The 25,397-nt window shown below is 50.5% G+C and overlaps 1 protein-coding gene and 1 long non-coding RNA gene across 6 annotated transcripts in view; one reads left to right on the forward strand and one right to left on the reverse strand.

The window, feature by feature from the left end:
- Positions 1-3,241: 3,241 nt before the first annotated feature.
- LOC142930913 (uncharacterized) lies at positions 3,242-10,499 on the reverse strand. The gene is made up of 2 exons (XR_012946895.1): positions 10,361-10,499; positions 3,242-5,807 (listed from the first exon to the last, which is right to left on the reverse strand). It is a non-coding gene; the product is annotated as an uncharacterized LOC142930913 (long non-coding RNA).
- Positions 9,252-25,397, forward strand: part of LOC116952115 (uncharacterized) — a 108,035-nt gene continuing 91,889 nt past the window's right edge. For 3 of the 5 annotated variants that reach the window (XM_076074047.1, XM_076074052.1, XM_076074049.1), the window contains exons 1-2: positions 9,252-9,297; positions 10,369-10,446. The gene's annotated coding sequence lies outside the window, so the exon portion shown is untranslated. Of the gene's footprint in view, positions 9,298-10,368; positions 10,447-25,397 lie in introns of those variants that run through there. The other 2 variants (XM_076074048.1, XM_076074050.1) reach the window with 2 other exon arrangements.

Here is a 25,397-nt window from a genome sequence, read left to right on the forward strand (position 1 = left end):
TGTTGTTTCTCTTTCACCATTCTGGTTATCCTCTCCCCGCTGTGAGTCTGATCGCGGGGGGCTCTGGCGCAAAACAAACGAAAACAAACGTCTGCTGCCCCACGTCAACCGGCGTGCACTCGAGTCCATCGCGCCTCGAAAGCTAAGCCGGGTTTATTTTAGCCTGGACAGGGTTCCGATGTACGTACGTTGAACTTCTTCCGCACCGCACGTAGCCAACCGCACTGTGGTCGGCGGTGCAGGGGAAGAGCAAACTAAACACACTAAAATCTGTTCTAAATAACTCAGTTATCCATTTTAGAGTGCAAAGCTGCAGTGGGCTTCCGAATATCGGAAGAGCGTTCCAGACGGCCGCAGAAGCGCATCTGAAAGCGCGCGGTGCGGTGACCATGGCTGTGCCAACAGCCGCTGCTCTGAGCGGTGACCGGAGTTCATGTGCTGGTGGATGTATGCTCCTTCTGTGGCAAGCACTTTCGTGTGTGATGACTCAGACCTTACAATGTATTCGTTGGGCAGGATGCAGTGACCACCGTGCATAATACCCAGGTCTGGTGTGCAGCAGAGGGTAGTCGAATGCTTGGTACTGCACAACCCCCCAAATATAAAGACCCCCCCGTGTAGCCTTATCAGACTGCTGGGACAAGTGCTGTTTGCGAGTAGCACCTGTGAAGGCCGGAACGGCACACGAGGGGATGGGTGGCCAACACCAAGCCCGGCCGCCTTTGTCTCCCCAATGGCGATGTTTTTTACGCACCGCACCAGGGTACTCATTTGAGGCCGAACCGACCTCGGGGAGGCCCAGCACCGGTTCAGATAATCGTCACCGGTGTTAGGCGTGAGCGGGAATCGAACTCGTGTCGCCGGGTTCACAGGGCTGCCACAGCACCACCACCAACCCGCCACTGCCCTGCGTGGTGAAGTATGGTCAGTGAACCCGCGCGGCGTTTTCTCGCAGCAGTGGATTGACTGCTGCGAGACAATAGGATTGCCGCGCCACATGCCCTGGGGTTTTCCCACAATCGTAATCCTTGGGAAATCTGGTAGACATAATATAGGGGGGGGGGCGGGGGGGTTAGATTGCGTAAATGTATAAATGTGTCATTAAACCCGCCACCACTCAACACAGCCAATTTAGTAAGAGGTCACGTAAATAGAGCGTGGCAATTCGTTACTCGTACAGCACACCGGTGTGTTGGAGAGCAAATCTACGACATTTACAATCTGAGCACGACGTTTCGCCAGTAATTACAACTAGCTTCATCAGGCGAAAGCCAGATTTGTCGAGAAATCCTCCTGTTTCGTTCCTTAAACAGAGGGATAGGTGTGATGACGTCACTTGTGAGCCCTTCACGTGCGAAGGGGGGGGGGATAATTAATGCGTATGAATTACAATGCCTATCCATTTATATTGAAGCGATATACCCCCCCTAAAAAACCCTATATAATAGATGAAATTGGCCGCGAAAGCCTACGTGTTAAACTGGTAGACATTACTAAAGGTCCCTGTTTTTTTGTTGTCAATTGCATCATAATAATGGTGCATCACTCACGACAATGCAATAATACCACGCTGTTCTGCGACTGCGAGATTCTCTTCTACCCAGACAGCGTCCCAGTTGTTGTTGTAGCACAGAGGTGGTGGCACCTTCATCCGTCGTGCGATGAGCTCAGTGGTGTGGCGGGCAACAACAGCGCCCCCCCCCCTAACACCAAACATTCTCAAAAGTATAAAAAGACTCTCAAACGAGAGCAGCACCTCGAGGCTCTCCCGAGTCAGCGTTACGCTCGTTCACCGTCGCGTATTCAGTCCACCTCCTCCCTGTCACTCTTCTATCGCTGCTGCTGCCGCCACCGTGGCGACTGCTGCCGTGAGCTTCACGCCTTCATTTCGCCAACCCGCGTTGAGGAACTCTCGTCTACCCGGGCAGATTCGTCTCGGCCTACTGGACATCTGTGAAAGAAATAAGAGCTTCGGAGCTCATCGGATTCCCCCAGTGGAAACAAGTTTTCTGATTTTGTGTTCACGGCAACGCCGCAGGTCACAACAGACACCAAACTCGCCGCGCACTGCAAGGCACGACACTTGATTCTCCTTCATCCCGTTGGAATGCTTCACTTTGAAATTCCCTCCCATCATCATCGTCTCTCCCCCCCCCCCCCCCCCAAAGCTGTTCCAATAATAATGTTTTCTGAATTCAAGAGGCATTTTTTTTAATTCAGGCTTAGCAACTGCTCACGCATTTGCTTGGGAATACAAAAGCCGGGGGCGTGGTGGTGGTGGGTTGAAGTCCATGGTGCACTTGAACGTTCGCGCGCCTGCCAGCCAGCAAAACTTTTTCTTCGACAAGTTCTAATCAGATTTGCCTGCCCGATACATTTGGTATTTCGCCGAATAAAAAAATGTATCTGTCATCTTGACCCCCCCCCCCCCACCCGCGGCTTGTGTCTTCACCGGCGGGTGGCTATCCCACTTTGGACATGTGAAAAAGAGCTTTATAGCTCATCGGATTCCTCCAGCATGAATATTCCGATTCTGACTGTAATTGCATACAGAGAGGGGTCGCTTCCGCTGCCTCGCCGTTACTAAGAATAGAAGGAGGAAGATTTAACTCTGGCGTGCTGGGCGTCATCATTTATTAAAAGCTGATTGGGTTTCTTGTTCCCCACTAAACTGTGCCCATTCTCATCCAGCTGACTCCCACCGTGCGCCAGGTAGGCTTCCTCCATACCGTGTCAACCCACACGGTTTACTCCGGATTCTTGTACAGGGGAAATTTGAGTTTTCAGGTCCATACAACGTACAGCCGTTTCAAATGCGGGCAACACATTTTTTGTTCGTGTGTTTGTGTTTCTCCCTTGTGATGGAACTTTGTAGCATGAACGTTGAGATTTATAAGGGGCACGGGGTGACCAATAAGGTCTGAATTGGTCTGTGATAAGGTAGGGCAACTGATAAGGGGATGACAGGTATGAGTTACGGACAAACTCATTGAATCCACTCGTCCGGAGTTGGCCCCGGCAGACTCGGGGGGGATGGGTTGGTGGACCAGGCCCTGCACTGCTGAGATCTTAGGTTCGAACATCGGGGTTTCAAATTTCGCTTGGGGTCAACTCAGCCAACAATCATCATCTTCGTCGTCGTTATATCATCCGGATGGCGCCGTGGTAACTAAGGGGCCGTCCATAAATGACGTCACGCACCTGGGGGGGGGTTGAGAAATGTGACGTCACATAAAATGCGCAACTTTAAATATAGAATTTTTATTTAAAGCTTTCGTGACTGCAGGGATTCATATTCTTGGTTCTTTCGGTAAAGTCACGTAGAAGGGAAACAATAAAATAATAAAAATATAAAACAATACAATTCCCACGACGTTTCGACTGCAACACAAGCAATCATCATCAGGTGTGAAAACCACAGCAAGAAAATTTGAAAAAAGTGGCGGGTTTTTTTTCAAATGCATACATACACACATACTAATATACATCTCCACCGTGTACTCATATACACTAGCAGTTTCTGGACAGCAGAGGGCCTCACGTCAGCAGAGGGTAGTTACAAAAATGTCATTGTTGTACTGTGCGTCTATGCTCCCACGCACTACACAGGCCACGCTTCCTGGCCTTCGCTAATTCGCATTGGCCATCGTGGTGAAGTATGTCTCGATACTAAGCCGCGAGGCGAGACCGTCCTCCAGCAGTTGAGACAAGGATTTACACGATTACTCACAAGCATATCTTCATCGCTCGAATCCACTCACGTATGCAAAGACAAAGATCCCCCGGATAGCCTGAACAGACTGTTGGGGCAAGTGCTGTTAGCGAGTAGCACCTATGAAGGCCAGAACGGTGCTACGGGGGGTGGGTGGCCAGCACCACGCCGGGCCGCCTTTGTCTCCCCGGTGGCGATGTTCACAACTGCGCCAGGTGCTCATTTAAGGCTGAGTTCACCAAGAGAGGTTCAAATATGCGATGCCCATTGGTCAGGAACTGGGGTGGCCGGTTTCTTGGCGCTAACCGTTGCGCCACCGCTCCCCACGGACGCTAACAATGCATTCAAGAGACAAAGGCGAGACAAAGATCCCCCGTATAGCCTTAACCACCTTGTGGGGGCAAGTGCCTGATGTCTCGCCCACGCATCAACAAACACACAAAACAACATACTCGTAAACAGTCCGAACACATATATACTGTTTTATCAATACAGCCGCACACATCAACATACTCTTACTGGCATACACACTCATAACAAAAACACTCTGACTTTCATACACACTAATAATACATACTCTTACTAGAATACACACTAATTATTATACATACTCATACTTGTATACACACTAATCATACAAACATACCCTTACGAACGTCCACTCACACCGTGTAGTGGAGCACGCGACAAACACGTGCTCAACTGTACGCCACCCAGCGCACCTCGGTGGGATAAGACCACGTGCTCACGTTTCTCAAAGGTCACATTACTGCCGCACACATGGCATGGTGGTGATGATGATGGTGATGATGACATTGATGATGACTGATGATGGTGACAGCGATGATAGTGATGATGGTGGTGCTGGTTGTGATGATGATATTGATGACTGATGATGGTGACAGCGATGATAGTGATGATGGTGGTGCTGGTTGTGATGATGGTGATGATGATATTGATGACTGATGATGGTGACAGCGATGATAGTGATGATGGTGGTGCTGGTTGTGATGATGGTGATGATGATATTGATGATGACTGATGACGGTGACTGCGATGATAGTGATGATGGTGGTGCTGGTTGTGATGGTGGTGGTGATGGTGGTGGTATTGATGGCGGTTGTGATGACTGTGGTTATGGTGACATTGGATGGCTGTTGTGATGACTATGATGATAATGATGATGATGGTGCTGGTTGTGATGATCGTGGTTGTGATGATGATGATGGTGATAATGGCGGTTGTGATGACATTGATGATGGTGCTGCGTGGAATGCGGGGAGGGGGGTGGGTTGGTGATGTGATGGTGATGATGCTGCTGATGATGTTGCGTGGAATGCGGGGGAGGGGGTGATGATGTGGGGGAGAAAAGTGGTGGCTTGAGGGGAGGGGCGGATAGTGAGACACGCTAAAGATGATTACGAAACCGATGACAGTGATGATGCCGATGTAAGTGATGTGATGGATGTTGTGGAATGTGATGTTGGGGGTGGTGGGGGGGGTGAAAGCAGGAGGGAAAACTGCACACCGTAGGGATGATGATGGTGATGACGAAAGTGATGCAGATGATGGTGACATCGAGTGTGATGTGTGGTGGTGATGATGGTAGTTGGTGATGTTGAATTGGATGTTGGGGAGGGGGAAGGTGAAGGATGGTAGGAGGGCTTTCGGAGATAGACTTACACATTGGAAAACTAAACACGAAGCTATATAGTTTTTTTTTTACCAAGTATGGTTCACTGAGCTGTATAGCTCTTTTTTTTAGACCTGGCCACGAATGATAGCTCAACAAAGTGGCTTATCATCATCATAATCATGTGCACATGCGTCCCAGCGAAATACTCCGAACGCGTGATTGGTGATTTCTAAACGTGGAGTGGGATAAAAAAAAATATCCATGCGACCACGGGGAGAAAGAGAGAGAGAGAGGGAGGGAGAGAGAAAAACAAGCAAAGTGCAAATATACAGCGGGCGTCAAAGAGTCGGGGGTCGAATCCAGGACCTCGTGTACACCCGGCGATGGAGTCAACATCACCGCTGTCGGCAAGAGCTTGCCCCCAGAACGTCTGTGAAGTCTTCGTCTGCGTGGGAGTCCCTGCATCACGGGCACAGAGAAAGAGAGAGAAGAGGCAGCTTCGGGAAGGGCAGTTTTAAATGTTAAAAAAAAAGATTTAAGGACGAACGAATAGGAAAATAAACTTACATACATACAAAGATAAAGATTCCCCGTATAGCCTTTAACAGACTGTTGGGGGGGCAAGTGCTGTTAGCGAGCAGCAACCTATGAAGGCCGGCGCGGCACACGAGGGGGTGGGTGGCTAACAACACCACGCCCGGTCCGCCTTTGTCTCCCCAGTGGCGATGGAAGAAAAAAAAACACCGCACCAGTTACTCATTTGATGCTGAGTCGACCTAGGGGAGTACCCCAGGATCGGTTCAGATAATCGTCACTGCAGGTGTTGGCCGTGAGCGGGAATCGAACTCGGATGGCCGGGTTCGTAGCGCTAAAACCGCTCCACCACCGCTCCCCTAATAGTAAAAAGAAGTAAAAAGATTATTAAGAAGTTATTTAGAATACGGAATATATTTTAAAACAGGTGAGACGAGAGCGCCAGGAAGTCGTGAATTTAACTTTTTTTTTCGGGAGGCTTTCATACTCGCGGAAAGTTCGAGACTTGTGTGGTGGTGTGTGACGATGGGTCGACTCAGCCTCAAATGAGTACCTGGTGCGGTGTGCAGTAGCAAACATCGCCACTGGGGATACAAAGGCGGCCAGGCGTGGTGTTGGTCCACCCACCCACTTCTCGTGCCGTGCCGGCCTTCATAGGTGCTCGCCAAAAGCACTTGCCCCTACAGTCTGTAAAGCCTATACGGGGGACCATTGTCTTTGTACACGTGCGCATCTATTCCGTGTGTACATCGTATGTACACGTGTTTTTGTACATGTGTGTATACGTGTCCGTGTATGTGTGTGCGCATTACTTTACGTGCATGTCTGTGTGTTATGTATCTGCACGTGTTCTCTCGGTGCGTACTGTACTTGCACGTGTCCATAACCAACACGCAGATTTCACCACGTGTCTGTACAGTATAATGCAAATATTGTGTACATTTCTCACGTGTATGCATCTGTGTACACATATAGCCTTTGTAGTCCAAGGTTCGTGTATGTAATTAAGGCATTCATACAAAGTGCAGTATATAGACACTCTTGTAAACCTGTTGCATGTACAGTACTTAACGTGTGTGCAACACGTACATGCATGCACGTGGTGTGTATGTGATGTATGTACAGTACTTCATATCGCCTTAATAGGTGTTCACCAACACACAACTTGTACGTTCAATATAAAGTATAAGGTGAGATTAGGGATATTTGCACGTTATCTTGAGCGTTGTACGTTAACCCATGTATTAATTATTCAACATGAGTATGTGTATTTACGCGTGTATGTACTGGTGTGTGTACACATGTGACTGTACGTGTACACCAGTTTGCATGTGGCAACCAATTTCCAATTCCCCATCACCACCACCACCAACATCATCACCACCACCATCATCCGCTTAGTAACAATTCTCTGCTTCAAGGTCATTACGATCAGCAGCATCTGGCTTAGCTATACCGTGTGTCACGATCAATCATCATCACTTAGCTACCATTTTCCGTGCTACATCACAAACCATCACTACATTTTATAACCATCATCACGTAGCCACCCATATCTGTGTTTTGATCAGCGTTATTCGTCATCATTTGGGCGACTATTTTGGCTTAATCAACATCATCACCAAGTCAACATTTCGATGTACGATCACAAAAAATCGTTCGTCACCGTCGTCAACTTTGAAGCAGTGGTTACGTAGTGGGTTTATATATGCCACAGGTGCGATGGTGAATTGAAGATGTTTGATGTGCTGTAAGTTTAAAGATCTCTCCTGCCCATTCCAACCATCTCGCATGATCTCTGCTCCATCTCATCCTCCTCCTCATCATCCCCCGCCTCTCTCGTTCTCGACGAGTTTCCTCCACCGCTCGTAAACTCCACAGTCAACACCCTCCCCACCCCCCACATCATCTTTGTTGTCTCGCCATCCTCGTCCACCGTCGTTCTTTGAGCCTCCTTTAATTCCACTCCTGTCCCGCCCTAGAGCTCCCTCTTACCTACCCGCTCTCATTACTCATCCATTGTCTCCACCCAGCGAGACAAACCCCCTTCATCTCCCCTCTCTCCCTTCCCACCACGAAGCCTCCCTCCCCTACCTCCTCCGTATGCTTCATCTCCCCTCTCCATCTCCCTCGGCACACACACCCCCCTCCCCTCCCCTCCTGCTACAGTAACTACAGATCTTCATTTAGAGCAGTGACTTTCTTGGATAAATTGGCTCTTACCTGGTTACACGTAAAGGTCATCTCTCTCTGTCTAGAGCGCAACTAAATCCTTCATTTACCTGGCTCCCATCATCCACAAACTCCCCCCCGTGTCACCCCCTCGTCACCCCCCCCCCCCTGTCACCCCCTCGTCACCCCCCCGTCACCCCCTCGTCACCCCCCCCGTCACCCCCACCGTCATCTCCCCCCCCCGTCACCCCCTCGTCACCCCCCCCCCGTGTCACCCCTCGTCACCCCCCCCCGTGTCACCCCTCGTCACCCCCCCTGTCACCCCCACCATCATCTCCCCCCGTCACCCCCCCGTCACCCCCCCGCCATCCCCCCTCCCACTCCATGCTCACCCCCACCCCAGCCCCTCTCCTCCATTTCGTGTCCTTACCGTCCTCCCCACCCTCTCACAACAGACCTCACCGCTCGCCCCGCAACATCGCTCACAGGTCCGGCCCTGCTCCCCCACCACGCTCATTCCCGCTCCCCCGCCCTCCCCCCTCCCTCATCCTCCCTCCCCCCTCCCTCATCCTCCCTCCCCCCGCCCTCCCCCATCCCCCCTCCCCCATCCTCCCCCCGCCCTCCCCCATCCTCCCCCCTCCTCCTCCCTCCCCCCGCCCTCCCCCATCCTCCCCCCTCCCCCATCCTCCTCCCTCCCCCCGCCCTCCCCTCCGCACGGCCGCTCTCCACCTTCCACTTCGCCCGCTCTCTGCTCCCCCCCACCTCCCCTGCACCAACTCTTGTCGCTTCTTCCTCCCACCACCAGCCCCCCCCTCTCTCTCCCCCCCTCCCCTAACATCTCCCGAGCGATCGTCATCCTCCTGCCTCCCTCCCTCCCTCTCTCGATCTATCGCATGTCCCTCCCTCCCAACATCCACCACCTCCTCCTCCTCTCTCCGCCCCCACGGTCTCTCCATCTCTCACCAACTCGTGTGTCACCTACCCTCCCCTCCACCCTCCTCCCCTCTCTCGCACGACCCTCTTCCTCATCTCCCTGTCCCCTGCCTCCCCACAAGCCACCACCACCATCAGCATCATCATCGTCATCTCTGTCGATCCCTGCCACTCATCATCCGCCTCCTCCCCATCTCTCACTGCCCCGAGACTCTCTCCCCTCCTCTCTCTCTCTCTCTTCCGGGATGTCAAACATCTGCTGCAGGACTTTACCCTCTGTCCGGCGAGCTGCATGGAGCATGGTGTTCATGTACGTTGGTGTACCTTCTTTAACATTCAACTTCATCACACAGACATACATCACATACATCACTCTCTCTGTGATCGCCGTGTGTGTGTGTCAGTGCAGATGATGATTACCCACGTGTGTGTGTGTTGTGTATTAGTATGTGTTTGACTGTGTGTGTATTAGTATGTGTTTGACTGTGTGTGTATTAGTATGTGTTTGACTGTGTGTGTATTAGTATGTGTTTGTGTGTATTAGTATGTGTTTGTGTGTATTAGTATGTGTTTGACTGTGTGTGTATTAGTATGTGTTTGACTGTGTGTGTATTAGTATGTGTTTGACTGTGTGTGTATTAGTATGTGTTTGACTGTGTGTGTGTAGTGGTATGTGTTTGACTGTGTGTGTGTAGTGGTATATGTTTGACTGTGTAGTGGTATGTGTTTGTGTGTGTGTGTAGTGGTATGTGTTTGACTGTGTGTAGTGGTATGTGTTTGACTGTGTGTGTGTAGTGGTATGTGTTTGACTGTGTGTGTATAATAGTATGTGTTTGACTGTGTGTGTAGTGGTATGTGTGTGTGTAGTGGTATGTGTTTGACTGTGTGTAGTGGTATGTGTTTGACTGTGTGTAGTGGTATGTGTTTGACTGTGTGTGTGTAGTGGTATGTGTTTGACTGTGTGTGTAGTGGTATGTGTTTGACTGTGTGTAGTGGTATGTGTGTGTGTAGTGGTATGTGTTTGACTGTATGTGTTTGACTGTGTGTAGTGGTATGTGTGTGTGTAGTGGTATGTGTTTGACTGTGTGTAGTGGTATGTGTTTGACTGTGTGTGTAGTGGTATGTGTTTGACTGTGTGTGTGTAGTGGTATGTGTTTGACTGTGTGTGTGTAGTGGTATGTGTTTGACTGTGTGTAGTGGTATGTGTTTGACTGTGTGTGTATTAGTATGTGCTTGACTGTGTGTAGTGGTATGTGTTTGACTGTGTGTAGTGGTATGTGTGTGTGTAGTGGTATGTGTTTGACTGTGTAGTGGTATGTGTGTGTGTAGTGGTTTGTGTTTGACTGTGTGTATCTGTGTTGTCATCTCTTTACTCTGGAAGAAGTTGACGGGAAGACGAAGAGACGGAGCCTCCATCACGCACCACGGATAGAGGAGGCACCCAGAGACGTCGCATCTCGTGAGTAAAAGACGTGTGGGTAGTAACACCACGATGGGGGTGACGATGATGATGATGGTGGTGACATCGATGTTCATGATCATTAAGGCGATGTTCATGGATTAGGTTGATCGGTCGTGATCATGAACATGATGGTGATCATCAATCATGTAGGTCAAGTAATGGTGGGTGATCGTCATGGGGGGGGCTGTATTATGATGATGATGACGGTGGTGGTGGTGATGTTAATCGTGATGGTGGTGTTGTTGTTAATCGTGAATGTGGTGATGTTGTTAATTGTGATGGTGGCGATGTTGTTAATCGTGATGGTGGTGATTTTAATAGTGATGTTGGGGATGTTGTTGTGATGGTGGTGATGTTGTTAATCGTGAATGTGGTGATGTTAATAGTGATGGTGGCGATGTTGTTAATCGTGATGGTGGTGATGTTGTTAATCGTGATGTTGGTGATGTTGTTGTGATGGTGGTGATGTTGTTAATCGTGAATGTGGTGATGTTAATCGTGATGTTGGTGATGTTGTTGTGATGGTGGTCATGTTGTTAATCGTGAATGTGGGGATGTTGTTGTGATGGTGGCGATGCTAATAGTGATGGTGGTGGTGTTGTGATGGTGGCGATGTTGTTAATCGTGATGGTGGTGATTTTAATAGTGATGTTGTTGATGTTGTTGTGATGGTGGTGATGTTAATCGTGATGGTGGTGATTTTAATAGTGATGTTGGTGATGTTGTTGTGATGGTGGTGATGTTGTTAATCGTGATGGTGGTGATTTTAATAGTGATGTTGGTGATGTTGTTGTGATGGTGGTGGTGATGTTGTTAATCGTGAATGTGGTGATGTTAATTGTGATGGTGGTGATGTTCTTAATCGTGAATGTGTGGATGTTGTTGTGATGGTGGCGATGCTAATAGTGATGGTAGTGATGTTGTTGTGATGGTGGTGATGTTGTTAATAGTGATGGTGGTGATTTTAATAGTGATGGTGGTGATGTTGTTGTGATGGTGGTGATGTTGTTAATAGTGATGGTGGTGATGTTGTTAATTGTGATGGTGGTGATTTTAATAGTGATGTTGGTGATGTTGTTAATCGTGAATGTGGTGATGTGATGATGGCGATGCTAATAGTGATGGTGGTGATGTTGTTGTGATGGTGGTGATGTTGTTGTGATGGTGGCGATGTTGTTAATAATTATGGTGGTGATGTTGTTAATAGTGATGGTTGCGATGCTAATAATGATGGTGGTGATGTTGTGATGGTGGCGATGTTGTTAATAGTGATGGTGGTGATGTTAATAGTGATGGTGGTGATGTTGTTAATAATGATGGTGGTGATGTTGTTAATAGTGATGGTTACGATGCTAATAGTGATGGTAGTGATGTTGTTAATAGTGATGGTGGTGATGTTGTTAATAGTTTATGGTGGTGATGTTAATAGTGACCGTGGCAAGAACCATGGGAATATTAATGGGGGTAATGTGATGTTAATGATTATGAATGATGATGGAATTGATGGTCAATGATGATGATGATGGCGATCATGATGACAGCTGCAATGATCACGGTCGTGGCATTATCGATCATGGTGTCAATATTGTTGATGATGTTGATGATGGTATTGATCAAGTTGTATACGGACACCACGCTGTTAATCTTAAACCAATCCGACCCACGGAGAGGGCAATCAAGCATCTTAGGACACAATAATTTCATCTTTTAATCTTTAACACACGCACACACACCACGTTCAAACAATAATAAACTCGGGTTAAATAGAACACGTCCTTTAAAAAAAATCACCTATAAAGTATACTTAAAAAAAAACTTTCTCTTTAAATCAAACGTTTAATCATTTCACAAACAACGTGTTTTAAGAAGAGTTGTGTCCTTAGACAGGTCCTGTGTTGCTCCTGCTGTGTGGAGTAACTTTCTACTGTTTATAACTTGCCAGTACTGCCAGTATAGTACTACTACTGACAATAGTAGTACTATACTGCCAGTAGTAGTACTGTCACTAGTAGTACTGTACTAATAGTACTACTACTGACAGTACTACTACTGCTAATCCACTGCTAGATGGTGAGTGCCTCTCAAATCCGCCTTGTTCGACCCATACTTCACCACGCTGGTGGTAACTACGCTTATACACAATCAACTTTACTAATAACATCTTACTAGAAACAATAAATGATGGAATCTTATCTTTTTGAAAGACCCGGTTATAACACACAAAAAACAACAACATCTTACGACTAAAAAAAAGCGTGGTTAGACATTTAAAGAGAGTCAATTTGATGCAGTAATCTGCGATAACTTGTCAGTTTATTATTGATTCACTTTAAGCGTATCGTTAATACGTGTAAGTACCGTTGTATAAATAATGATAATTTTTAAAATAGTTTAATCCTCAAGGCATTGTGTGATATCAACACAGCCGGTGGTGCTGTACTAGTAACGAATTGGCCACGTTCTGTTTAAATGACACACGACCCTTACTAGTTGGCTGTGTCGGGTGGTGGCGGGTTTAACGACACAACATTTACATTATTTACAAAAAAAAAGCACCCCTACATTACGGCTGATATTGGTCGCGAAAGCCTACTTACTGGGGTGTTTTAAATATATATACAACATCACCAACATCTCTTATTCTCGTGCCGTGCCACCAGTGCTGTGCGTTATCTAGGAAGGCCACGAGTGAGTCTCGAAGCTTATTTTCAGGAGGTTATTGCCATGACATTAGCAATGACATTAGCCCACATCTGTAGTCCGAGCGAGATAACACGAGCATAGTGACGATGGTGATGTTGACGATGTTCTACTGCCGATGACGATGCTGCTGCTGATGCTTTGGGAAATTGTGGATTTTGCTACTGGTAGCAACGGTACAATCTTACAAGGTAGTACTACTGTACTGCGTGTATGTGTGTCAAAGGTGTTGTTATAGTGTAACAAACACCACAACGTCGCCGTTCCAGTACTTTCATTCACACAGTACTCACAAAAATACTTATCAAGATACACCGACTGCAAGCGCACACACACAGTATACTGTATTGTAGACTTTTGTGTACTGTATAGCGTGTGTGGACATGTACAGTACTAATATATTAACGTGCAGTGGATGAGCCACGAGATGTATAGAGCACGTGGACTGATCATTTTACATTAACAACGCACACACACAGAGTCTGGATCACGTTATATCAACTCTGCAGTTGGTGACTTACTTAATGTGCAAGTGGATGGAGCGAGCGTCACGTTAAACGAGAAGGGTGGCCACGTGCCAGCGAGTGGATTGATTTACCCTCCCAACACCACAGGATTTACCCTCCCAACACCGTAGGATTTACCCTCCCAACACTCCAGGATTTACCCTCCCAACACTCCAGGATTTACCCTCCCAACACTCCAGGATTTACCCTCCCAAAACTCCAGGATTTACCCTCCCAACACCCCAGGATTTACCCTCCCAACACCCCAGGATTTACCCTCCCAACACCCCAGGATTTACCCTCCCAACACCGCAGGATTTACCCTCCCAACACCCCAGGATTTACTCTCCCAACACCCCAGGATTTACCCTCCCAACACCCCAGGATTTACCCTCCCAACACCCCAGGATTTACCCTCCCAACACCGCAGGATTTACCCTCCCAACACCGCAGGATTTACCCTCCCAACACCCCAGGAGTTACTCTCCCAACACCACAGGATTACTGCATCCGCTGTACTTTTGGGGTAACGAATTGGCACGTTCCGTTCACGTGGCTCCAACCTTTTATACTGGTCGGGTGGTGGCGGGTTTAACGACACATATCTACGCAAAATCTAATCGCCCCACCACCCAAAAAACAATAACCTGTATTCTGGATGATATTGGTCGCGAAAGCCTACAACTTACGTGTTAAACTGGATGGGATTGTTGGTTGGGCAGGACTTTGGCGCTTGCTTGCAGTTTAACACGCGAACTGGGCATTTGGCGCCGTGTGACATCTGTGCTTCAGTGAAGGTCATTGTGAGTGATGCATCAACTCCACCTTGTGACTGGGGGTCTGTGGGGTTGTGCGTGTGTTGTGGGGTGGGCTGGTGTGGGGTGTAGGGGGTTGTGTGTATGTGTGGGGTTGGTGTGTGTATGTGGGGTTGTGCGTGTGTTGTGGGGCAGGCTGGTGTAGGGGGTTGTGTGTGTGTGTAGGGTTGGTGTGTGGGGTTGTGTGTGTGTGTATGTGTGGAGTTGGTGTGTTTGGGGATGATGTGTGTGTGGGGTTGTGTGTGTGTGTTTGGGGGGCTGGTATCTGTGGGGCTGATGTGTGTGTGTGGTTGTGTATGTGTTTGGGGCTGGTGTGTGTTTGGGGGGCTGGTGTGTGTTTGGGAGGCTGGTGTGTGTGCGGTTGTGTGAATGTGTGGTTGTTTGAATGTGTGGTTGTGTGTGGGGGGTTTTGTGTGTGTGTGATTGTGTGTGTGGGGGTTTTGTGTGTGTGTGTGGTTGTATGTGTGGGGTTTTGTCTATGTGTGGGGTTGTGTGGGGTGGGGGCTGGTGTGTCTTTACGTGTGTGTGTTGTGTGTGTGTAGATATTTGTGAATGTGAGAGTCAAGATAGTTGCGTGTGTGTTTGTGAGTGTTGTATATATGGATGTTTGTGATTGGGTTGATGGATATTTGTGAGTGTGCGTGGATTGCGGCGTGTTGCTGCTGCTGCTGCTTCTGTATGTGTGTGAATGCCTGGCGAATGAATTGATGGTGATCATCTCTGCGCATGGGGTGTCTGTAAATGTTGTGTGGACTGGAGTGAGGGTCTTTGAAGAACGTACAGTATACGGATGAGTGTGGTGTGGATCTGTGTGTGTGGATGTGTGTGTAAAATAAGAGGGCAATTAACATAATCATAGCGGTTATTTACTGCCACCAACAGGATTTGTGTATGGGTGTCATTGTGGGTTGATGCTTGTATGGCTGTGTGTGTGGCTGTTACTGTATGTGTGGGTTTGAGTGTGTACCGGTCCAGGGCCTCCCCTAGGTCGACCCAGCCTCAATAAGTATCTGGTGCGGTGTGTAAAAAAATCTTCACTGGGGAGGCAAAGGCGGCTGAGCGTTGTGCTGACCACCCTCGTGTGTTATGCCGGCCTTTGCGGGTGCTCGCTTAACAGCACTTTCCCCAACAGTCTATTGCAGGCTATACGGGGATCTTTGTATTTTCTTTGTCTTTGTATAGATGTGTGGTTGTGTATTGATATGTGTGTGTGTCTGCTGTGTTGTGTATGGATGTGTATGTATGGGACTGTTGTTGTGTATGTATGTGCGTGGGTTTGAGTGTTGTGCAGCAATTTTAGGGCATAGAATTCCCACTGCACGGTCTGTTTTTCCATGCATCTCATCGTTTTATCAAAAGAATCAAGCCCTGTCAGTCAATGCCATATGCACGTCGGTGAGCCGGACCTTAAAACAACAATTCAAAAATAAGCTGTTATTTAAATAAAAAGTGCACGTGGTGGATGCTATGAATTTCGTGGCAGCATTGTGTAAGCGATTTGGAAGTTCCTAATCGAATCTGGCCAGGGAGGTGTTGTAATCAGAAAGAGGAGGTTGCGATGGGTGGGAAATGTGTGCAAGCGGGGATAGGGTGAGCAACTTGCTGATTGGGAATACTGCAGAACGTGGAACTGCTGCAGAGTGGTCGAATGTCATCGGGAAGTGGAGGTTGTTGATTGGTGGGGCGCGTGAGTGTGCGTGATGGAGGGAGGAGAGAGAGGGAAGCCAACGTGGAAGCTGGGGAATTGAGTGTGTCATCAGAAAGAGGAGCTTTCCAGTGCATGAAGCACGCTGCAGGATGGTGCAAACGACTTGGAAGTTTGGACGGTGACGATGCTAGATAGGGCTGTCGATGTAATGGTGAAGAGGAGGGTTGGGAGGTGGTGATTGGTTGGGACTATTGTGCACAATGGAGGGGGGGGGGGCAGGTCACCACCAACGATGGAGAGGGGTAGGCCGTGGTGGCGAAATGTTAACGACCTCGCATTGTATGCGGGAGGTCGTGGGTTCGATCCTGAGCCTGATGCCTGCTGTACATTTTCAGTTTGCATGTATCTCTCCCCGTGGTCGCGTGATAAGCCACTTTGTTGAGCTATCATTTGTGGCCAGGTCGTTCCTGAAAAAGAGCTGTAGAGCTCAGTGGACCTTACCTGGTAAAATAAAAGTTTAGTTGAGTAAGATGGGCATTAGAGTGGTACCCAGAGGACAGCAACAAACGGGGTGGGGGGTCCTGATCCACTGCTGTATGAGGGGCCTCTCCCCCCCCCCCCGCCCCTCATGCCGTGTTGGTCATTGGGGCCATTTGACCGTATTTAAGCACTGCGGTGAGGATGGAGGCGGGAGCGGTGAGGATGAAGGGGTGGGAGCGGTGAGGATGGAGGAGTGGTGAGGATGGAGGGGTGGGAGCGGTGAGGGTGGAGGGGTGGGAGCGGTGAGGGTGGAGGGGTGAGCGGTACAGCAATGGATTGTTCTGTACTGCCCATTGCTGCCCACTGAGTAATAATAATTCAGTTTTTATAGCACTTTACATCAAGGATGTCAAAGGGCCTTGCGTAGCCCCGCAAGGCCTATGACATCACATGCGTGCAACTGTGGTCAACCATCCATGCAGTTTCCGAGGCTCAACCTTGCTTGGCTTCTGAGCTTTGATGAGATCAGCCACATTTCGAGTGATATTATCACAAGCCGATGCTGTATAAATGTGGGTTAAGAGAGGAGTGAAAGCTGGAGTGAAATATATTAAAATCTTAACTGGGCACTAAGTCGGTTCGCCTGTGTTAAGATGTTTATTGCCCAGAACGTCCTCCTGGGGTTTTGGTATCAATGCAGTACTGTCATCAATAACAAGAAGCATAAACCATCATCACGCAAACTCTGGTCATCCTCGCAGCGGCTTTTGGCTAACCGTCGAACAAAGACGGTGGTCACAGCAATCGCGCGCTTTCAGACGCGCTTCTGCGCCCGTCTGGAACGCTCTTCCATCCGACATGAGCAAGCTGCTGGAGCAATGCACTTTGAAATCTGAATTGAAAACTTATTTCTTTGGAACTGCTTTTTGTGTTTAGTTCATTTTTATTCCCCCGTACGTCCGATTAGCGCGGTCGGCTACGAACGGTACAGTGCGGAAAGAAGTTCAACGTACATCATCATCATCGTTGTCGTTGTTGGCCTTCATCAGTCCACTGTTGGATGAAGGGCTTACCAAGCATGCTAACCATCTCTCACGATCCTATGATTTAATCGTCTACCTTACCCCTTCACATTGACTGATTTATTAATATAAAGGTATATACGTTTTTACGTTTATGAGCACTGGGCATTATTAATCTTCATTGTTAGCTCTTAGTCATCGGTGGAAATTCCACATACCTCTACTACTTCCCACACATTGGTCGTTATTTTATCTATGCCAGAAGGATAATGATGGGCTGAGTCAAGCCCCAAACTAAGATGATGGCATCCGCATGACATTAGCATTAAAGCTCTTACTGACATCGTTTAAATTACTATCATCATCATCATCCAGAGGAGAAGACCACTTTTTGTTGCCATTAATTGACTTCAGACTCATTATTAGGCATATTAGATTTTGTCAAACATCCCAATAAATGTGGGACCCTCCTGAGGGATGACTCTTCAGACTCGGCGAGGCTTTTATGGATAAAATAAATGATTACGGTGCCGTTCTCAAGAATGCAACCCAAGGCCTTTTTTTTCTTGAACGATCCCTACTCCATCACAAGCACGGCTCCGTCGCAGCGGAATGTAAACGTCGCATGCATTTGACTGCCCGGGCACTAAGGTGTAGGCATTTTATGTGAAAGAATCTTGATTTGAAGCTTTCGTGACTGCAGCAATCCATACTCTGTGGTTCTTTCGGCAAAGTCACCGTAGTTAGTTTGATTTTATTTCTAACTACGTGACTTTGCCGAAAGAACCAATGGTGGGTATGTGAAAGAGCACCAACAAAAAACTTCAAATCGGTGATGTGAACATCAGTATAAATTACAGTTGCACCCACGAACGAATGCCGCGCTGGGTGTTTGCGGTGAATTGGTCAGGGCGGGTATGTGACGGTCGGATATGTGACAATTTTGTGAACGTGACGATCGCGTTGGGTGGCGGAGGATTGAAGGCAGAAATTTTGCGCAAACCTACGACGTGGCCTTGCCCAACAAAAAAAATGTGCTTCGTAGGATCCTGCATTTGAAGTGGTCAATGTTCTCTTAGGTTCTCCTCTCATCACGTGATATATTAGGGGAAAAGGTTTTGCTGGCTGGCTTCCTGCCTGACGTCTCCCGCGTCCCACAGCGTTGAGCCAGGTTCGTGTGTTGTGTTCACATCATGCCCCATCCACCATCTAACCGTGGCCGTGTATCTCACGCAAATGCACGGCATATACTATCATAACTATAATGTACTACATGAGACAGGTTTTGCAGGCTGGCTGGCTGGCGGGAGGTAGGTAGGGAGCGACGGACGAACGGTTACGTCCAAATGGCGTACTGGCTGCGAGTTTACTATAAAAAAAGGGGCATGTTCGGAGCAAAAAGTGTTTAGGACACAGGGGGCCCTTTTGCACGTGGACACACCAAAGCTTGCAAGAGGAGCTTCCTGCCTTCGCCCCGGCTCGCTCACTGCCCTCCTCCCACCCACTCACCCGCCCGGGTCTCGCTCAGAAGCAGAGCTACTCCTGCACACATAATGGGAAGAAACAAAATACCCACCGCACACGCATCATCACACAGAGACCACCTTCGGCCGACGCCTCCCAACAGCGGCACCACCACCACCACCAACCACCAACCACCACCACCGCCCACAAACCCCACGCCTGCCTGGCCTGCCTCAACGCCACCCAACCCTAGCCAGCCCTTCACCAGCTGCGTCCTGCCCTCCCCCTTCCCAATGTCACACCCTCTTCACGCATAGACGCTAAAGGAATCTCCCTGCGTCTCTGCGGAGAAGTATGGAGAGGGGAGGGGTGGGTGGCGAGGACAGTGATAGGACACGCGAAACTCCTTGCTGCGAGGTTATTGACGACTCCCCCCACCCCACCCACCCCACTCGTCTCTGCTGACTTGGTGGTGGTTACTACATCACCACGTGGGCTGCTGCTGCCGCTCCAGTGGCGTGATGGTCATCGCACCGGACTTGCAATCCAGAGGTCGCCGGGTTCAATCCCATCAACCCGGCGCACGGGCGTTGAAACAAACCCCCATCCGTCCACCCAGCAGCTGTCCAAGCGAATTCACGGCAGCAAGCGAGTCGATTCACGCACAGCGTGGGCGCGCCCGCCGTTTCCCACCGCGACGCGTGGCCAGCGTAAGAAGAGTAGACCAAAGTACCCTCTCGAGAGGGGGTTCTCTAGAGAGCTCCCTCCAGCGGGAGGTCGCCTTCCACCGGCAGGTGGCGCGGGCGAGCACTTGCGGGGCTGCGCCTTTACCCCCGACCGCGTAGGTTTAATTTGCCACCCCCCCCCTCCCCTCAGTACACAACTCTTCTCCTGGGTGTTCCCGGGTGCCTTCCAGCCCCGATGTCTGATGTGTCACTCCACCTGCTGCTGGCAACTTCCTTCAGGTACTGCCTGAGAACACAACTCTGGTTGATGGTTGTTGACAGCTGAGGGGTTGTGGCAGGGGGTGGTTGTGTGTGTGTGTGTGGCGATGATGGCAACCGCGCCGAAATGCCATGAAATGAAACTCGGGATGTCCAGACATGAGTGTTCACTTCTCTGGTACGTGCACTGTACAGTGTGTGTGTGTGTGCGTGCCCACACGTGTTGTTTGTGTGTGTGTGTTTGTACACATGTGGGGAGCGGTTGCGCGCTGCTCTACGAACTCAGCAACCCGGGTTCGATTCTCGCTCACGGCCAACTCCGGCGACGATTATCTGGAACCGGTCCTGGGCATCCCCTAGGTCAATTCAGCCTCAAATGAGTACCTAGTGCGGTGTGTGAACATCGCCACTGGGGAGACAAAGGCGGCCGGGCGTGGTTCTGGCCACCCACTCCCTCGTGTGCCGTGCCGGCCTTCATAGGTGCTCGCTAACAGCACTTGCCCCAACCATCTGTTAAGGCTATACGGAGGGGGACTTTATCTTTGTGTGTTTGTGTACACATGGCGGTGCATCTGCCGGTCAACCCAATCGGTTCACTCGTAACGCCCGGGTCTGTCCCGTGACCACCTCCTGCCTAGCGAGACTTTGACACTTCACGTGATGGCCTCTAAAGTGCACCTAGTCTGGCACAGGGTGGCACACGGCGATTGTCGAGTCTTACGTCGAGAACGGCATCGGTCGTCCTTGTTGCTGTTGCCGAGCAGTGTGATGAGTGATGCCTGAGCCGCTCCTGGGCCTCCTGGGTCGACTCTGGGTCGACTCGTCCACAACTTAGTGTCTGGTGCGGTTCGTAAACATCCGCACCGGTGGGATAGAAAGGCGACCGTGACCTCTCTCCCCCCTCGAGTGTGGTGCTGATCCTTTAGCGAGCGAGGTGCTCGCCAAAACTGCAATCATCCCAACGGATGATCAGCGTGGCCGCGCGTCGCCATGCCGTGGTGTTTCAAGCAGCGTCCCTACAACCACCGGGGGGAAGCTCGGCGGTTGCGCACCAGCGATCGTCCGGCTGTCTGTCCGGCACGGTGTCTTCACTCGGCACGAGTACACCCCGCCACCACCGACATGAGACAATTCGAAATGAAAAGATGCAACCGGTGCTGTGGGATATTTGCCCGGTGCGGTCAACGCTAGCACTGGCAGGGGGTTGAGACGAAAGTTGCCCAGGCGTGCGCAATTCTGTTTACGCCACAACTCTCCATAGAGTGTCACGGTGGGCCTTAATAGGTGCTCCCTAACCAGCACCCGCACCGACAAGGCCGTAAGACTATGAATTCAGGTTTATCGCGCTGTTTTTGCACGCACGATTTAAATACTGTACACGCGTGTGCGTCGCCTCTAATTCTGGGTCATAGTTGGTAATGATTATCATCATCATCATCACGGTCATAAGTCATGATCTATCCGCTGTTTGATGAAGGCCTGCCCAAGCCATTGTCATTTGTCACAGCCCCAGGATGCAACACCTCAACCACCCCTATGCACAATCCACCACAATAACATCGCGTAAAGTAAGTTTTGTACCGTGTTGATGAACTGCACTTAGGAGAACCCCTTACAGCGTTCGTGCAAAAAAAACTCTTGCCTACGGCTGCAGGAAACTCCAGAGCGGGCATTTGTCCAACGGTTCACACCCTGCCGATGACTCTCGCAGAGGTCGAAACCAATCCCATGGGTTTTTTGTCCGTACGAAGCAATTGGGAAACACCAAAGATGCATCGGGCCCCTTCTTTTGGGGCTGATGTAAAGGGCACAGGCGCAGCCCTGCAATTGCTAGGGGGGAGCTCGGGAGGATGTTTTTACCGACTCTCCCACGCTGCCCACCCCCCCCCCCCACCATACGCCTCGGACGAGGTGAGGGTGGTACCCACACTTTACCCTACCACACGCGACTTTCCCCATCTGCTGCTGACCGCGGGCGCGTGCAGTTTTCCTTCCGTGTGGGCAGAGGGCGGTGAGTGGGTTGAGGGAAAGGGGTGGGGAAGGGGGTTAAAGGTGGGGGGGGTGGAGGGGATGGAGAGATTTTGAGAAACTCGCCTCCCCCCATTGTTTGAGCTACCTTGCCGGGAGGAGGTCAAATCGAACCCGGCAAGTCCAGCGTGCCAGCCATTACACGACCCCACCGCCGTGGCAGCCGTCCCCATTTGGCAGCTGGTGAAATCGACTCTCTCTGGCCTGTTTATTTATTAACTCTGAAGTCCAGTCACTGCTGGGGGCGCACGGGAAGCAGCAGCCACTGCCGTCGCCGCCGCTGAGACGTGCACAATAAGGTATTTTAGTGTTCGCCCGCAACTCGGGGTGGGGGTCAGTGGTGGTGGTGGTGGTATGGGAGAGGTTGGGGAGGGCGGTGGACTGGGCTGAGCGTGTGATGGATCGACTTATTTTTAAGCGCCGCCACGCTCGCGAGCGAACTTGCGTCGACTTGTGAAGCGATCAGCCGCCCGCTTTTGTGGGGCTTTTGTCGGCCGCCTTTCCTCGCCGTGCCGCTGCGCGGCTTTCGTCTGCCGGCCCGTGCTGTCGGAGGGACGACGGCACGGTGATGCTGCCCGTGCCGGGTGTGATGTCGCCGCGTCGGCCCTCGTGCCAGGCTCGGTGCAATTTTAAGGCCCCCGTCCCCCCCCCCCCCCCCCCACCGCGCGCCCCCGCCCACCCAATCAAACAAAGACAAAGATCATCCGTATAACCTGAACGGACTTTTGGGGCAATTGCTGTTAGCGAGCAGCACCTGTGAAGGCACACGAGGGGGTGGGTGGCCAACACCACGCCCGTCCGCCTTTGTCTCCCCAGCGGTGATGTTAACACACCGCGCAAGCTACTGATTTGAGGCCGAGTCGACCTGGGGGAGGCCCATAACCGGTTCGGATAATCGTCACCGGTGTTGGCCGTGAGCGGGAATTGAACTCGGGTCGCCGGGTTCGCGGCTAACCGATACACCACCCAATTTAACAAACGCACGTGCGCTGACGCACACGTGCAAGACTGTCGAACGGCTGTCGTGCGGAGCAGGCCAACGCGGATCGTGTGTGCAGCTTCGGGCTGTTGTGCTGCTACGCTCACCGGCATGACAACGGCATAACCACCTGCCCGAGGAGAACGGACCGCCAGCCCCATCGGCCACCACAGCTGCCGGCAGCAAACCCCCCCCCACTCCCCGCCTGTGTTTCGGGATGCACCTGAAGGAGAAGCAGCTCTCCCGGCACGTGGAACGAAACGTCGGACATCGTGCCGAACGACCACGTTGCGTGACCTTGGTTAAAAGAGGGGGGGGGGGTGAAGGGGGCGTTGGTGGCGGGGGGCCATGACGACACAGGCCATGTTAAAACGTTACAGGCTGAGTAACGATACACTGTGCTCCGGTAGCTGTCCTGATGCGTGTTCTTGTTGTTGGTCCTATGGATGGAACCGCCCGCAACACCCCCCCCCCCCCACTCTATCGGAATGTGGAATTTCCACCACTGGCTCTGCGGGGTCGTAAACAGGGGATGAGCAAACCCCCTCGATGCTCACTTGAGCCGCAGGAAGTCCCCTCGATCGCGACTTCAAGGTCGTGCTGCTGCAGCGTCGTTCCGCAGGGATGTCCGACGTTTCGCAGCGATGTTGTGACAATGCCGGTTCTGTCGGTCGCGCATTCTGCGCCAACTTCTCACGGCCTCGTGTGTACGATAAAAAGCTGGCACGCCAAACATATTTTGAACGTGACTGTAAGGATTTAGAGTTGCAAGGGGGGGCTCAGCCCCCCCCCCACCCCCGACAACCCCCCCCCTCCCCCACCGATGCTAAGGGGATGAGGACAACCAGAACACACAAAGGAGAGTTTAACCTTCCAAGGTTCAATCTTTTGAGCTCTCTCTCTCTCCCGCTCGCGTGCGCAACCAGAAGTTCTTTTCGAGAAATGGTGAAAAAAAGTTCCGTCTTTAAAAAAAAAATTCTTCACGCGTGGCACAGTCATGGAGTGTGCGCTTCTGTTGCCAGTGTGGAGTGGGTGAGAGTGCGCGTGTGTGTTTGCGTGCGTGCCTCGTGTGTGTGTGTGTGCGCGCGTGTGTTATTCTCTATCTGGCGTATGCCACGGACAGTAAACTCAACCCTCTCCCCGCTAAATGAGGACCTTCTGGAGATTGCCGGATGGCTCGGGGGTGCTCATAATGGCCGTGTCGGAGCTCCGGGCTGGCACCGGTTGAGATATTCCGGGGATTCGAATCTGGGTTTCTGCCAGCCACCAGGCATTTGATGCTGCGTCATGTCACGGATTAATATTGATTATTTCTGCTCGCCAGCGTCGCATGCGCCGCGTGCGTCATTTGTGAGCGTGTATGTACGTTGAAGCTCTTTGTCACCGCCGTCCGTAGCCAACCGCGGTAATCGGAGGTGCAAAAAAATGTGAAGAAGCATTGGGGGCTGAGAAGTCCACGCTTGGAATGGCGCGGATAACTCGTGGACGTTAGCGACATCACACGTTGACTGTTAAGAAACGTAAGTGGGCTTCCAACGCACCGTATCAACGTTCATTCTGAATCGCACAGCTTTGTAGTCTTGACCCTACCGATTTTTGTTCCATCGCGTTTTTTGTTGTTGTTGTTAGCGCATATGACGCTGCAAAACATTTGTGAGCATTTCTTCAGGTCCGTTTTGATGGAAGTGGTTATTTTCCGCAGTCCTTCATTCAGATTTTAGTCGGTAAAACAACGCGGTGCCGTGCGCGGCGTAACGGTCAACACACCGGACTCGCAATCCAGAGTACGTCGGTTCGATTCCATCTCCCCGGTGCGGGAGTTAAATCAATGGCTGATCCCCCATCCTCCTACCCCCACCCCCTATCACCCCTCCTCCCCACGTCTGTCTTCCCAGCAGTACAAAATGGTACGTCAGGTGGGAACTCCCACCTCTTCCAAATTGTCTGACCAGGGTGGAGCAGTAGGCCAAACATGCCATTTTAAAAAGGCTCTCCAGAGCTCCCTCTCGTCGAGACCCTTCCACCAGCAGTGGCGTGAGCCGGCAACTGCAGGGCTGCGCCTTTACCACATGACCTAACTACCCATCCACCTCCCCAGTTATCTACCTACCTGCCTACAATGTTTCCTGCATGCCTGCCTACCTTGCCTATCAGTTAAGATTGCACAACATTGCTTTTTTTTCTCTTTCAAAATTGAATATTTATCACCGTATAATAATACGTAAAAAAAAAAACAATCGACAATGCCCACAACAGCCTCGCGAGAGGGAGCCCCCAAACAGTTACACGAGGCCGAATAAGCTTCCTCACATTCTGAACTAGAAATTGATAATTAATCAAGAATGCGCAGGCACACGAGGAT

Source organism: Petromyzon marinus, chromosome 45, assembly GCF_048934315.1.
Source record: "Petromyzon marinus isolate PM22_M1 ecotype Great Lakes invasive population chromosome 45, UKy_Petmar_22M1.pri1.0, whole genome shotgun sequence".
Classification (NCBI taxonomy): Eukaryota; Metazoa; Chordata; class Hyperoartia; order Petromyzontiformes; family Petromyzontidae; genus Petromyzon; species Petromyzon marinus.